Raw genomic sequence first — 16,146 nt, 5'->3', positions numbered from 1 at the left:
TATATATATTCTATTTGGGTTTCTAGTGTTGTAAATAGTTTTAAAGATACGAAGCTCCGAATGAAAAATTGTTTTTTTCAACTTCAGGATTGGTGACGGTATTTGTTCGCTTCGGGCTCGTTAATGACATTTTCATGCGTTCTTGTATTATAAAGAACAAGTGAATCGATCTTTCTTTAGAGATCACCCAACCGTCACATCATATATCATTTCTCATCCCTTTAACTTAATATGTTTTTTTAAAGGGACAAAAACTAGTGGCAGGTCAGTGTTCTTTAAAAAAAGGAGATAAGGCAGTAGAAGAAGTTGATGGGATTATGGGCGGGTATTGATCCTGGGACAATTTGGCCGGAGTGGAAGCTACGTGCCCGGTCGGTCCTCGCTTCCGGCTATTGTGGTTTGCCGATCGTCCAATAAAAAACTGCCCGACTTCATCTTTGACAATCCGGCTCCTGTCTCCTCTTTACAGTTAGCAATGATGGGCAGTTTTTAACTCTTTCAATTCCAGGTTTTATTTCGGATTGCTCTCAAGGTTTATAAAAACATATTCCTATGTATGTGGTTTGTAGCAACCGATTTCCTAATTCATGGAAATGAATCTCAAACTGAAACTGGAACAAAAGTATGACCATCGTCTTTAATCCTTTTTTTAGCAATGATTAACGTATTTATTTTCTTTACAGAAAATAATAAAAACATTAAAGAACTTTTTAGAAAGAATTGTTTATAAAAGAAATAATGAAGACAAATTTTGCTAAGCCCATTTGTATGTTATTTTGTATTATAAATTTCAAATTTAAATTAGATATAAGCAAAAAAAAAATAAATTACGAATATATGAATATTGATGCGCGCTCTTGTAATCTGAGTATCATCATTAAAATTACGTCATATTGATATATAGCTAAAACGTAACAGAGAGCTGTATAAATTATGGATCTCCGAGTAATATACTTTTCAAAGACAGCGATTGAAATACTCTTAATTTTTTTTTCTTTTTTTTTTAATAATTTATTTATTGATATTTACAACTGTATACACATATATACAACAAGTAAATTTGCTATAGGTAACATAGTGACATGATAAAAACATGTGGAGAATCTACCCACTGAAAGAACTCCAATAACATTTCTAGAGGAGAAGATCTCGAGGCCATCTTTTTTTCAGACGCCTAGGAGGATTATTAGGTAATGAAGGAGAAGCCAGGTTAGAAACAAGTGGATTTGGCTGGTTGAGAAGTTTATTATGGAACGAACGGTATCTGGTTCTGGCCAAATCGGCAATATATGGAACATTGAGTTCCTGATGGATGACTTGATTTGTGACAAAGTAAGGAGCATTAAGGATTTTACGAAGGATTTTGGACTGTAAGGATTGGATTCAGGAGGAATTTGATGGTTTAGTGGAGCCCGTTCTGCTTTTCTTGTCAAGGGCCATGTTTCTCCCCCATAGATCACTACTAGCCTTACGATGGTTTTGTAAATGACCACTCTCATCCTTTTAGGGAGAGCTCTAAAATTAGTATTTTCTGCAGTGAGAAATAACATTTATTTCCTGCTGCTATCCTGGCTCTCTACTTATTTATCATCTGTCACCAGGCTTCCCAAATACTCTTAATTAAAATTAAATTCGTACCGCTACAACCCATGAAAGGTCAGGGTTCAGTACTTAGGAAGTACTGGTACTAGACCAACGGTTGTGAAAGGAGGTGATTTGATCGGAATTTTTACCCGATTAATAGTACCCACTGTAAGTTGGGTGGACACACATGACTGACTCATGGCTACAGTGAAATAGAAATAATTATCTTCCACAGCCGGATACGAACCTAGATCTTTGGAGTTAGTAGCACAGTGCCTTACCAACGAGCTACTCACTCCTATAATATATTATAGTTATATAATCTGGCCTTTTCTTTGAATATGGCTTCTTGAAGTACTCTCATCTGCTTAGACGAATATGTTAGCTATTATATTTAACATAAGAAGATTTTTGTGAAGGTTTGTGCGTGCATTGATATCGATGGTTGTCTTGGGAAAACACTAAGTTTAGGTTAGATTCAGGTTAACGTTTATTCCTAATGTTTTTTTATCTTCTCGAATCCCTCCTCACATGGAGTTAAAGTATATTTTATTCTCTGTATATTAGCCTTGCATCTCGTTGGGCATAGAATCAGGAAGGTTTATTATTCTCATTTTGTTCATTTTTTATATCGGTTTTTTTATATGGGTTATTTTACATTTGAGGTAGCTAATAAACTACATTAAATAATTTGAATAACCTTTTATGTTATATTTGTTTTGTTTTTGTATTGTCATAGTTAAAGGTATAGGAAATACAAATATAGGAGGAAATACAGTTGAACATGTAGGTAGGTTTAAGTATTTAGGTTCTATGATAGTAGAGATTACTAATTAATTAGGTAACAGAGAAGTTAAAGGGAATGCTTGTTATTTTTCAATTTCGAAATTATTAAATTCGCGCGTTCCCTCTAAAACCCTGTAAGGTAATTGGCGTGTAAGGTCTTATGACTTAGTAACGAATGGATACCTAAAATGTTAATTAACACATAACCGACATGTAAGTGTCCGAGGAATATACTAAAACGTAGATGGGAGGAATGCGTTAAGACTAGGCTAATAAATTGAGGTTTGGAGGGTCATCACTGGTCAGATCTCGTATGTAGAGAAGGATTAGTGGTATCGGCATCGAACTTTAAGGTTTGCCAAGTCTTTTTTAGTATTTATTTATTGTTAGTTATTTGTTTTTTTCTCACTAAATTACCTCTTGGAGCCTTGTGAGGGCTAATACTGTATCCTATTTAAACATAATTATGAGATCCCTTGAGCACTACCCATCCAGTAGAGTGGTTTCCACTTTGTAATTTCTCGGTTACATATGCGTCTCATCTTTTTTTTTCCAGAGCGACTAGGGCATGGCGCATTCTCAGCGGCCGTTCTCCCCAGTAAAGTTAACAATACCTTACCTCCCCACACTCCTTACTCCACAAAATAATATCGTCTCCCTCCCGCTTCTTTCTTATATATTTTTTTTACCTTGTGCTTTTCGGCCTCATGCTCTGTATATATGACATAGAGTATCCTTTGTGAAAAAAAGAAAGTTCATCATATTCTTATGTTAACCCGGGAAAAGAGGGTTCCTTCATGTCTGTTTGTTGTGTCGTGCCTTTCTAACTGGCATTTGTCACTGCTTGATGTGTTCATCTTGTCTTATAAGTAAGTCAGTAGAGCACTTATAAGTCCGTAGCTTTATTGTACTTTATTTTGATACAGACCATGATGTTTTAAAGTTTAGGTGATTCCAGATCTTGAGTCTCTAATTACTATTTAAATTTCACTGTAAACGTAAACCAAAAAAAATTATTTAGTTATTTAAAAAAAAAAAATACAAAAAATAGTTTTGCAATATGAAACCCAATGTATATAAAAAATTTGAGTTATTATTCTGTTTAAAAGTCTTGAATGAAAAAAATAATAGATTTAATATTATTATTAATTATAATAGTCAAGAACTATAAAGATAATAAATAGAACTATCAAGATATCCAATTACTGAATGAAAAGTTGTTAGTACATAGAAAACGACTAACATTAAAAAAAAAAAAATGGAAAATACCATAATCGAACGGTGTAACTCAGATCTGTTTTAAGGGTGTGAGAAGATGCTGACATCCTCTATTTCTGAGAATTTGTCTACCACTAATGGCTGGTGTACACGTTAAGTTGTATAATAAGAATATCAATTTAATTTTAAGCGACTAAATGTGTCCATAGATGTTTATGTAGTTAAGCCCTTTAATTAAGCTCTTACGAACAAAAACGTAAGAAAATTTAATGCCTTATGTAATGGTTGGTGCAATATATCAAATTATTTTATACTTGGCTTGTAAATGTCATCGGTACCAGAGTTGGATTTTATATAGTCTTTATTTTTTTTTATTTTTGAGTTTCTAGATGGGAAATTTTTTTAATAATGATCCGTGCTTCTCATTTTCCAAAAAAAAATTCTTCGACAAACTTAACTTTCTTTTGTCCATTTTGGCATTATAAGAAACTCGAACTTTTGATCCCAACCGCTTCAACACACTTATGGGTATAACCAAATTAAATTACATTGTGCCTATCTAAACGTGCTACGTGATAAGCCTGGCCTACAATATTAACTTGCTCTTTGTTACTAAATTCTCTGTGGTACACGTGTTTATTAACTTAACATTTAATACCATTCACTACAAAAAATTAGTATACACTACAATAATCAGGCCAATTTGAGCATATGGGAATTGAGCTCTGGGGCTCCACCAAACCATCAAATTCTTTCCGCATCCAATCGTTACAATCCAAAATCCTACGTAAAATCCTTGATGCTCCTTATTACATCACAAATAAACTCATTCACAAAGACCTTAACATCCCATTCGTTGCAGATTTGACCCAAAACAGATATGCGTCTTTTTATTCCAAACTCCTTAACCATCCTAACCCATTAATTCTTAATCTTTCATCCTTAACAATCCCTGATAATCCTCCGAGGCACTGAAAAAAAGATGGCCACGGGACCTTCTAATTTAAATTAATGTTTGAATTACCACCAATGGGTTGTCCTTCTCAAGAATTTCAAGTGTATATGAAACATACTACATATTTACCTATTGTGTTATTTTGTACAGTTGTAAATTACAATAAATAAATAATTAAAAAAACAAAAACATTTAATACGTTATTCTACTTTGCAACTCAATAAGTGTAAACCAGCCGTAAGCGTAAACGATATATTATAGAAAGGAGTATTGTCTTGGTGAAATGTCTTATTCTGATTTGCTACAATCATACAATTATTTTTTTCCATACTTCGTATTTTTATCGACCGTGGAAGTCCATTAAAGTAGAAAATTATTAGTTATAAAACGGAATGAAAGGTTGACAAATGGTAGAGCTCATTTAAAAAAAGAATGTTTTATTTACATAAAAATTGAATAAGGATTAAAATGAAGACTTCAATGACGGCAATGATACACAAAGGATTTTGTAGCAGCCTAGAATTATGATTTTTTTTTTTCTCTATGGGGAATTTCTTGTATAATCTAAGGTAAAGACAATTTGGAAAGGACGGCGATGTCCCAAAGTGGTGCCTTACGGGATCGGAACACTAACGGTCCGGGTGGTGTGATGTAATTGATGATAGGCCGCGGATGAATGGACCAGTTGCCTCACGATCATTCAGCGCCCCCATTACCGGATCTCATTACCACTACGCATTTGCATTTCACTGGTTCTATAGTCCTTAAGTCGGATGAGCATCGTTTTATAGAGGCCAACAGATGTAGCAGTATGGCTGCAAGATCTCTGTCTAGTGTCTCTCCCTTTGTAGCTTTGATGTATTGTTGCTATATCTATAAGTATGAACCTGTGAGTAAGATACTACAATGGTTTATCAATACGCATGTTGTGTAGGTATTGTATAAAGTAATTTATATATATATTTTTATACTTTTTTTAATGTAACCATAGAAAACACAATTAAGTTAGTGTGTCATCAGAAACTAGATTTTTATGCTGCCCAAAAGACAATAAAATTTATTTTTACAAAATATAGAAATAATAATACTGTTATAATTAATGATTTTTCGAACTGGAAGGAAAACCGTTATTACAAAGTTTTTAGGTATATCTAACTAACTATTCTTTTTAGTTACTCAATCAAACATTATTTATTTTTTTAAAGAAATTTACTAAATATAGAAATAAAAAAAATAACCAAAATATTTAATAATAATTACCGTTATTACGATGTTTTTTAGGTATATGTAACAAATGTGATTTTTATCAGTTACTAAATCAAGTATTATTTATTTAATTTCATTTATATTTTTTCAAATGAAAAAAAAATTAGATTAAAAATAAAATCATAAATTAAATATTGAGACGAAAAAGATTAAACAAAATATTTAATCAATTCACAAGTTTCGATATTAATTCAGACACAGATATTAATTCTCTAAGTTATTTTGATAATGAGTTAGGCAAAAAACAAGGATAAAATAAAATAAAGAAAAATAATATTGTAATAGTTATGAATTAAATAATTATAATAGTAATAAATAATCCGACTACTAAAAAATATTGTATTTTTTTTTTTATAAAAGCCATAATAAGAACAAACTAAGATCAAAATTTATAACATTAGTTTTTAAATTAAAAAAAAAAATAAACTGAACATTAAAAAAAATCACTTCTTTACAAACTGATTTTTAAATATATATCTATAAAAATGTTTTTGTCTGAAAATGATCATTTTGAACTATCATCCAAAGATAATGTTAAACTTCGTTTTGTTTTTTATCTAGAGACGTTTATTTTTATAAACGTATGTGTTCAAAATGATTTTTTTTTATTTTGATATGAAATTTCCTAACCATGGATGTCTCACATTTAAATTCACTCATCTATTTGTTTATATTTGCCATATGCTGCATATATTCTTTTACTTCGGTAATTATTATTATTATTTTAAATTTCATTACTACTATTTATTTAATGTGTTTTATAGCATAAATGGTTACTAACCCCTCATAGCTATTTTATGTTGAGTTTGCCCAAGTATTAATTATACATAAGAATTTATTTTCAAAATATTCAGATTTATTCATTCATCTAAAATGTGGACTTTTTCTAGTTTCTTGTGCTTAATCATAATTTATGGGATGTTTCAATATGAGGCGTGCTTTGGATATATGGACTCAATAAAAGCTAAATTCGACTCAGTATTTATTGCCAAAATTATATTATCGTGTTTCATAATCACTCTTTAAAACATATTTTCTTCAAACTATTAGTTGTTTTATCTATGTTGATTTCATAATTTGAGATAAAATAGCAAAAACAAACTATGTATTTGTGACCTTCTTTAGGGATATACACATTTTTAAAAAATCTCTAAGTTAGAATTAGTATTATTATGGTAAGAAATAAGAATCATTTACTCAATTTTTCTTTTCTTGTTAAAGGGTTTAGAATCGAATTTAAAGATCTGATTTTTAACTTTGTCCTTGATCTGATTTTGTATGGTGTCTCATGATTCACTTATAGCATTTACCATTTTGCTTACTATCAGCTAGGAAACAAATAGAGTCGTTTACTGTACAATGTTTTAGACCAGAATTTAATAGCTTTGCTCTGAAACAATCGGGCCCCCTCCAATTGCTTTACAAACTGCCCCTTGTGACGCGGTAATTAGGACAAGAGTACAAGACAGAGGAGTTGAGCGGAGTGGCATTGTGTGGCTAGGAGGCCTAACGACCTAACTGTATCCGACCAGAAGTGGAGATTTATTTCCTACGCTCGTAATCGCGGCTCTTAGTTAACTGTGATAACCGGCGCCGGTTAATTTGGCGGGGCCTGTTCCCATTTTAGCCTCATCATGCTCCTTCAGCAAATGGCCGAGTGTGATGAGAATAGTCCAATGACTGTGCTAATGTCTTTATATCCTTGCGTATTTTTGCGGGGTAAAAATAACTCGTACTCCCATTTAAGATATATGTATACTCCTTCATGAATTCAACTTGTAACATTATCAATTAGCATATGTCATTTAACCAATAAGTATAAATACCTCATTATATTTAATAAAGTGTATATGATAGATACCATATGCATATCTATCTATATCTCCCCTAGGGATCCTGTTTAAGTCCAATATTATTCATAAATGACCATCCGAAATTTTAAAAAAAAGTGAATGTAGTCATCTTTTCTGATGATGCAGGGTGAAAAGAACAGAACCCAAGATTATTACAGAATGACGACCTATACTTCCCTCGAACATAGTTTTAATTATATAATAAATTGTTATTCCACCACTATATTAATTTAAAATTACAAATTCCAAAAAAAAGTTGTGTACAAAACGTTTAATTATTTAACAAAAACTAAAACTATCTAAATAATAATAATAAATTGATACTCTTTCAATCAGTACTAAGGCCTGCACCATGTCCCATGTAGAACTTTACTAATTTAACCAATTAAAAAAAAAAAACTTAAAGTATTCCAAAAATAATGCCTATGAATTATATAACGTAATAAAAATGTAGACATGTAGACATAAAATATATATTTTATAAGTTACAAGGATAAATATATAAATTGAATCATAATTTCTTTGAATCTTGACCAAACTCACAATAATAAATTATAATCATAAATAACTGAGCAAGGAAATTATACCAAAAGAAGAAAGACCTGAAGATATAGACATAAATTTATGTTTCTTCTGTCTTTCACCAAAATGTAAAACACATATGTATGTAATAAGTAGAAAAGAAACGCTAATTGTGTAAGGGTTATTCTGAAGCAATGTAATTATTATTGTACTTACAGATATTAATAATGTAAAAACGTTTATATAAAAAATAATTTCATTCATAACTTTTGTATGGTTGTTAATAATGGTTATACTCCGACAGCTATAATAAAAATTACACATGTATGCCAAAAACTACTAATTTTGCCAAAGTACAATTTTATAAGATGCATTTGAACTACAGCGGTTCTAGCATCAAAACCTAGCACAAACCTCTGGCCGCCTCCTTGCCGTTCCGTTATCTGCTCTTCCGCCTCCGTGGAGATCGCCCCTCTTCGCCACTGTTATCTTTAAAAAAAACAAGGAGCGCGGTCTGCAGAAAGAGGGCGGACATGTTCTTGGAGGACTTGGCCTCATAACCACTCTCAAGCTGGTCCTATGTCTTATGCCCAGCATAGTGGATGTACTCTTAAAAGATCTGCGTTTATTTATTTGTTATATTAATAATGCGTCCTAACCTTTCAGAAAAAGTTTCAGCGGCGTCAACCTATTTCACTGGTCGTGCGTTCGTTAAAGTCTGCAATGAATCTTTTTATGTTCCTGTTTCCCATACTGAGAATTATTCATTTACTCTGTCCCTTTTCTAATGGAATGCCTACATCTACTTCTGCACCTCCTCCATCCGATGGCCTTGTGTGACCGGGAAGGTCATTTGTAGTTCGGGATCGAATTTTGCTCTCTGTATTTAAATCTTATTGGGTTCTTAATGCGATTTCCGGTAAGAAGTTTATTCTCCTTTGTGTTACCAAACATCGCGTATTTCTAATGTTAATATTTTATTTTATACACTACTATTAGCAATTTTGCCTTTCTTTCTGCAAAATGGATTTCTAAATTTCACCGTTTGTTTTTACAAATTTTTCTTGTTTTCAGAATAAGAATTTTTAAAGCTCAGAAATTGATTGGCTTAATCCTTTCACACAGAGGAGTCCTTATTTATTATTAAATAAAAAGAAAATTGATCGTGGTGATACTTAAATTATAGTCAAACATCATCAAGTAATACCGCTTTAACTACCACCTTAAAACAAATTGATATTGTGTTTTGAATAAAAATTCAAAATGAATGAAACATTTCTCTTGTTTTAAAGGTGCAATGTTTGAAATTGTATCACGCTGAATGAAACGAAAGATATGCATGAATAAACAACTATTCGTAAATAAAGGAATAAATGTGAACCGCTACATCACATGAAGGGTCAGGGCTGCAGTACTTTGTAAGAAAGCACTGTTTCTAAACTAGCGGCTGTGCTAGGAGATGTTTTGGTTCGAATCACGCTCGACTGGCAAATTTTTGCCTAATTTAGGGATCCGCATTGTGAGACTAAGTGGCCCCGGAGGATTCCTGAATCCACAGGGTTGACGCATGGCTTCTGTAGCAAAATAAATAATTATTTGTCACAGCTGGATTCGGACCCGGGTCTTTGAAGTTATTTGCATTGTGCCCTACCGCTGAGTCACCTCGCTTCAAAATTATACTTAAATATTTAATTATAAATATATGAACCTATACCGCTGCATCCTTTAAAGGGTCTTGGGTTCAGTGCCCTATTAAAAAGTACTGTTTCTTTATCAATGATCATAAAAAGATGTGAAATAATCAGCATTCACTCTAACCCGCCAGGTTCAGGTCGGGGATCCAATTTTTTGCTAATTACTAGATAAGTCCAAAAAGGTCCCCTCATATATACCACCTAGTAAGGTCACCACCCTACTCCATCATATATATATATATATATATATATATATATAGTTTGATGATTTATCATCACCAAATCGCTTCAGGTGGGCTGTAAAGTACGTTCAAAGTTGAAGAAAATGATTACCTATTGAGTCCCCCCTTGAATTCATATTAAATCGCGACCATAGCGTAGACAGGTCGGTGTATTGCCAGTACGTTTTATGAAGGCAAAGACCCTGTGACAACACCTGCTTTATGCCTTAGATTTATGAAGCTGTACAATAGCCGGGCCCATTGTCGGCTGAGTAAGAAGTGGAAGGCACGCGATGGTCACCGTGAGTTGCAGCAGCATCGATCGGAAGGCTCAACCGCAGAATGCAATCCCATTTCTTCTTTATTCCATCACGATTGCAACATCTCCAGATAGTCGCAGGTTGTCGGGAGCTTTTGTCTTTCAGAATAAATCGTAGAAGTAGGAAGGCGTTAGTAACTGATTACCACATATTTTGTTCAAAAATATGCTCGTAGAAAATTGTATTCGTTTTAAAATTATGGTCTTCCCTATGTGCTTGATCACAATCAATATAATTTAGACATTGAATAACTCTTTATTTTTTGATATAATAATTGAAGCACTTGTGGGATACCGTGTTCCAAACAATAACCTTAATAATTAGTTATATTAATTTTTGATCTAATCAAACTGCATTAAATTAAAAACGATTGAAAATTTATTTTCATTATATAATCTTATAAAATAACTGAGCCCATTTATAAGGAACTAACCAATATTTTCTTAAAAGTCCTAAGTTCTATCTATATCTAGTAATTGTATAGAGAGATACCCATTGGCTTTGGGTTATGTTGCGAAATCTAATGTTTGAAAAACAAATTGATTTTAGCGTGTAAAACACATCATCACCAAAAGGTTGTCATTGTATGATATAAAACTAGTTAATTATGTTGGCAGGGAATACATTACTCATAATTAAGCTTCTTTCTAAAGAATGTATGTATTTTACTTTAAATAAAAGAAGCAATATCGAATCCTGCATTTTCAAAGACTTAGTTCTCATGAAGCTATATCGACCAAAGGGATCAAAACTCTTTCCTGATACCTTCATCAGGAGGGAGATGATACTGAGACTCTCCTCTGGGAGAACACGACTTGGCCTTACGCCTTCCTGACCGATCCTTGTCGAAGATAAGGAGTATCGCTGCAGCGGATAATTAGAAGAAGTTTCCCAGATCAATGCCCGCTTCTGAGACGATAAACTTGATATAGAGTTTCACGTCTTTTGTCTATCGTGCTTCGTCCATATCTGACAATTACTCCGTCCAGTTATGGTCACTTAAAACTCGAGATGGTCGGTGAAAATTATTTTTTATTTAAGACTTTGGGTAAAGTATATATCATCATCAAATAATAAAGTGCTTACTTTGAAAAAAAAACCTTATTTTACCGCTTCTGCTAGAATCTCTGTACATTTAGTAAGTAAAATCTATTTACTCATATTTATTACAAAAATATGAGAAAGCTTCTAGAAAAACCCTCTTATTTCCCAAGACTCCATGTATCTATTTTTTGTATGATTGAAACAATTAAAAATGACACAATTTACGTATACGACAATATCATATGAACTGAAATAATTTATATTTATCTTAGTAATTCTTAAAGAAGAAAGAAAGAGAAATAGTGTATTAATATTCCAAAATGAAAATTTAATAAATAACAGTATTTTGTATCAAAGTATTTAAATTTATATTAAACAGTTTGTAAAACAGATAGCTTGAATTTTAAATTATTCTTTTGAAAATTGAAATTATTATTTTATCATATTACAATAATAACACTATATTAAGTTACATTTTATTATATTCATTTTTCCCTTCCTTTGATTTGTTTTTTTGATTTTATTCGAATGACTTTATTTCGAATTTATACTATTATACTTGAAGGACGTGATTGCGACGATAATTCCGTGTCAGGTTAAGATGAAAAGCTGCTCGAGTAGACTTTAATTGGTTTACTCACTTCTGATTAGGCAGTATGACCAGTAGTTATTTACAGAAATTGTTTAAGGGCCCCCTCAATCTAATAGTTATGTCGACAAGGACCTCCATGAATACTAAATATCGTTAACTTAAATTAAAACGAAAATATTTCTCTTTACATAAAAATGGGTGCATTTTATGCTAAAAAGATTGTGAATTAAAAACTAAATAAAAAAGTAAAAAGTTCAAATTTGGTAGAAAAGCGTAGATTTTTATTAAAAAAGTGTATGAAATCTAGCAGGTGAAAAACTTATATTTTAATTGAATTTTTAATTTCAACCTCAATTCTCCAGAAAAAAATATGTTACAAAAATTCTTAAATTCAATTAGCCATATCTTGGAATTAAAAAAAAAAATAGGTTGAAAAAATTCAGATTTAAAACTTGGAGGTGGACATTAAGCTTTTCATAACAGATATGCTGTAAGACATTCATCTATTGCAGCACTAAATCCATGAAATGCCTGCTGTAAATGTTATTTCTGATCTTATAACCGAAGCCTATTTAAGGAATGAATTTAATTAATTGTCATGGTTATGTTCGAAATAAACATTTTCACTTATATGATCGATTTTCTTATTAAAATCATTGAATACATTTTTTTATCAGGTAATTTTCACTAATAATTGTATTTAACCCTCAATTTGATAAAAATATGGCGCCCGAGCGTCTGACATACAAATCCTTGCACAACCGTTGGTCTAGTAACAGGGTTCGATATTCCTCATAGAATCCACCCAGCCTCTATAAAGTGGGTACCCTTGATTGGAGAATATTCTTGTGGTTGAGCGTGATCTTAAAAAAATTATTTCCTTGTATAACCGCTGTCCTAAAAAACAGTATCCCCCCTCCCTAAAACCTTTCAAGGGTACAAAATGAATTTTTTTTAATTGTATGAATTATATTTATATTCAAAGGTTTATTAAAAGATATGTTTAATTTTAACAAAAACAATTTTTTAAGTTTCTGCATTAACCTTTGTCGTAATTAAGTAAGTTACACATGTGAATAGTATTTTTTTTATTAATGATATATTTGCATATAAACTTAAAAAAAAATTAAAAACTTCTTGTCTTCTTTACCGAAAAGAATGAAAATCATATTTTTTTCTATTAAAAAAATATATAATTTTCTATTATTTATTTTTAGCGCTAGCGGATATTCTACGAGCTGGCTTTGGGTCCCAAGAGATGGTATAGACCGCCTTGCGAGCAATTCAATTATGCGGAAATCGCATTTTAATTTGTTCTGGTTTATGGCCATTCTGCTAGCGGGATGGGGCGTGGATAAAGGTAGTGTCAGCAATCTTGGATATTGTCGCCTCTTGAATATCCCCTTCCTGGAATACATCTTTCGTATGTGATGCTCTTCAAGCTATAATAGGTAAACTTTATTGAACATTTTGCTCATATCTACCGGGCTAAAGGCAAAATCGCATTTACTTTGTCACTTTATGGTAATAAAGCGACTTATCGTAGTATTCTATAATATCATTCAATTACTTTTTATGCATTTACAAATTGATTCTTGTAATAAAGTATACCGTTTAGTTTCGATTCTTGTTTTATTAGCCGAGAAAATTGGAATGATGCTGTGTGAAACATTTATTTATAAATTAATATTATTTCCTTATATACATTGAAAGTATTATATTTGATCTATTTACCAATTCAATAATGGAAGATATATTTTATTTTCTTACGGATCATTAGAAAATATATCTTTATAATATCTCGTATTGTAAATAGTTATTTATTTTTTTTAGATATTAATATAAAAGAATTATTATCTTGCTATGACTATAATAAATCATTTTAAAATTATCATATGAAACATATCCAGTTAGAAACGGATGATCTCGTTTTAGTGACTCACCGATGTAGTTCCCGCTTGTTTTGACGACGTGCGGTATAGTATCACCTATGCGCCTTTTACATGCTGCTCTGTATTGTTGGCTCTTATATCCTTTATAAAATTGTTAAAAAATTTAGAATTCTAAAAATATAATTTATTGCATAATTATAGGGAATAACTACTAAAGTATCTACTCGCCATAATGCTTTTGGAAATACTAAGGGAGGAAAATATTTTTTAAATTATTATATTATTAAATAATTATTATTAATTATTTATGATTACAATATATAAATTTTGGGGTGATAAAATATGATTAAAGAAAATACGTCTATTGTTTTTCAAAATAACGTGTGTTATCCTCCTTTAGGCTACTAAGCTAAAATTTCGAATCAAAATATATTTGGTACACTAGAGATGAATATGACTGTAATGTAGAGAAATTTATTTATTTTTAAAATTAGTTTGTCAAAGTTTCGTAAAAATATTACTAAACGGAACCCCCCCCCCCAACCGCTCCCTCGAGGTTTATCTTCGTTACCTTGTTTGACTTTTTAACATATGGAAGATATGTTATATCCCCTTATGAGTATATATTTAGATAAACTCATAACATTAATATGGTAACTAATTTAAAATTTTTAGTCCCCTATAATTTTGTTAAAGTCTTCAGCGACTTAGGCATTAAAGTCACTGCCAAATAGTGCGTTAAAGTCTCCAGTTAGGATACTCTGATACCGATTCCCTTTCACCCCGCTACAGGCTAGGATGCAGATGCTACTCACTTTGTTTATCCTCCGAAGAGTCCGTGATATCCTGGCAGACGTGGCTGACGGTGTGTCGGAGCACTATGTGGCGAGGCCGGAGACGGCAGGCGGTTTTCTTCCCGGCCCCCACTCCTCCGCCCCCACTTTTGCATCCCCTTCCTCTTTGTCTTCAGAGGCCTCTCTGGGCTTGGATCATTAATTTAAATGATGCCGGCTCTTGTACTTCCTCGAAGTTGTACTATTGAATACTTATTAATCAGTTGTTATTCTTTTTTCTGACTATATAAATTAATAAAAAAAAAATAAGCTTCGAAAAATATAATTTTTGCTTTGTTGAAGTGAATGTTTTAGTTAGTGAAGTGAGCTAAGATATTTGTTGTAATAATTTTTGTATTTGATATCCGAATAAATTTTGTTTGAATCTTAAATTCTATTGATGTTCTCATATTTCTGTAGTGAAGTTTGTTTGTAATTATTCCACTGGCATCCCAACAATATTGATTTATAGACTAAAAGCCAAAATGTCATGACTGTTCAAAGAACTGTTATTTGATAGCTGTCTTATGAGTGAGTGTCAGGTATGAATTCAATCTTATTTGAAATTGCGAAATTTCTAAAAGTGAATCAATTAGGCCAATTTTTCATTTTAAGTTTGTCCCTATTTAAATTGTTTGTTTGTTTATGAAATTAATAAAGTACTTGAAAAAGACAATTGAAATTCTGTTCCAACATCATGGAAAAACTATTCTTATTTCCAAAAAACAATAATTCTATCTAAATAGTAAACAATAAAAAAACTTTTAATATCGATTGGTCAACATTCATGGATTTTATCTAATAAGATTTGGCAGTCTTAATTACATTGACTTTTGTATATGCGTTTTCTTTCTAGTTATAAAAATGGCAATATTTCTTTGCTTTTTTTGTAATAAAATGAAAGTCATCTTATTTATTACTCAAAAATAATGATGAATGAATATTACAATATCAGAAAGCAACAAATTAGAAGTAAACAAATTAAATATTGTGTTAAAAAGTAATAAAAATAAAAGTGACTAATTATATTACTTTTGCATTTTTTAGATATTTAAAAAAAGTCTTAAAAAAATTTGAATTTATATATTTCCCTTAGTATTATTATTTTTACTCAAAGCAAGTAAATATAAATCATAATCATATCACTGTCACACTAATTAAATTTATCTTAGAAATATTTTAATTATTATAAAGAAAACAAAATGGTTTCTAAATAGGTTACGAAATGAGAACTAGGATAGAGAAGGAAGAGGCAGTAGTAGTTTCGGGAAAACTGAATGCGTCCAGACGAGAAGGTATGTTGACCCGTCTGCGACCTTGCTCCAGCGTTTCCTTCTCCCGTGATTCGGAAGAATGGTGACTCAGT

At 31.4% G+C, this 16,146-nt stretch overlaps 2 protein-coding genes across 2 annotated transcripts in view; one reads left to right on the top strand and one right to left on the bottom strand.

Annotated features, from left to right (window-relative positions):
* neo (neyo) overlaps positions 1-14,821 on the bottom strand; it is a 213,812-nt gene extending 198,991 nt beyond the window's left edge. Inside the window, exon 1 of the mRNA XM_014417416.2 lies at positions 14,763-14,821. The gene's annotated coding sequence lies outside the window, so the exon portion shown is untranslated. The remainder of the gene's footprint in view (positions 1-14,762) is intronic.
* Atg16 (Autophagy-related 16) overlaps positions 1-16,146 on the top strand; it is a 556,547-nt gene that overhangs the window by 226,627 nt on the left and 313,774 nt on the right. The gene's annotated exons all lie outside the window — the stretch shown is intronic.

Source organism: Halyomorpha halys, unplaced genomic scaffold (assembly GCF_000696795.3).
Source record: "Halyomorpha halys isolate HHAL.00 unplaced genomic scaffold, Hhal_1.1 Scaffold157.1, whole genome shotgun sequence".
In the NCBI taxonomy this organism is placed as follows: domain Eukaryota; kingdom Metazoa; phylum Arthropoda; class Insecta; order Hemiptera; family Pentatomidae; genus Halyomorpha; species Halyomorpha halys.
Note: the sequence above shows the minus strand (reverse complement) of the source record. Positions and strands in the feature narration are given on the sequence as shown.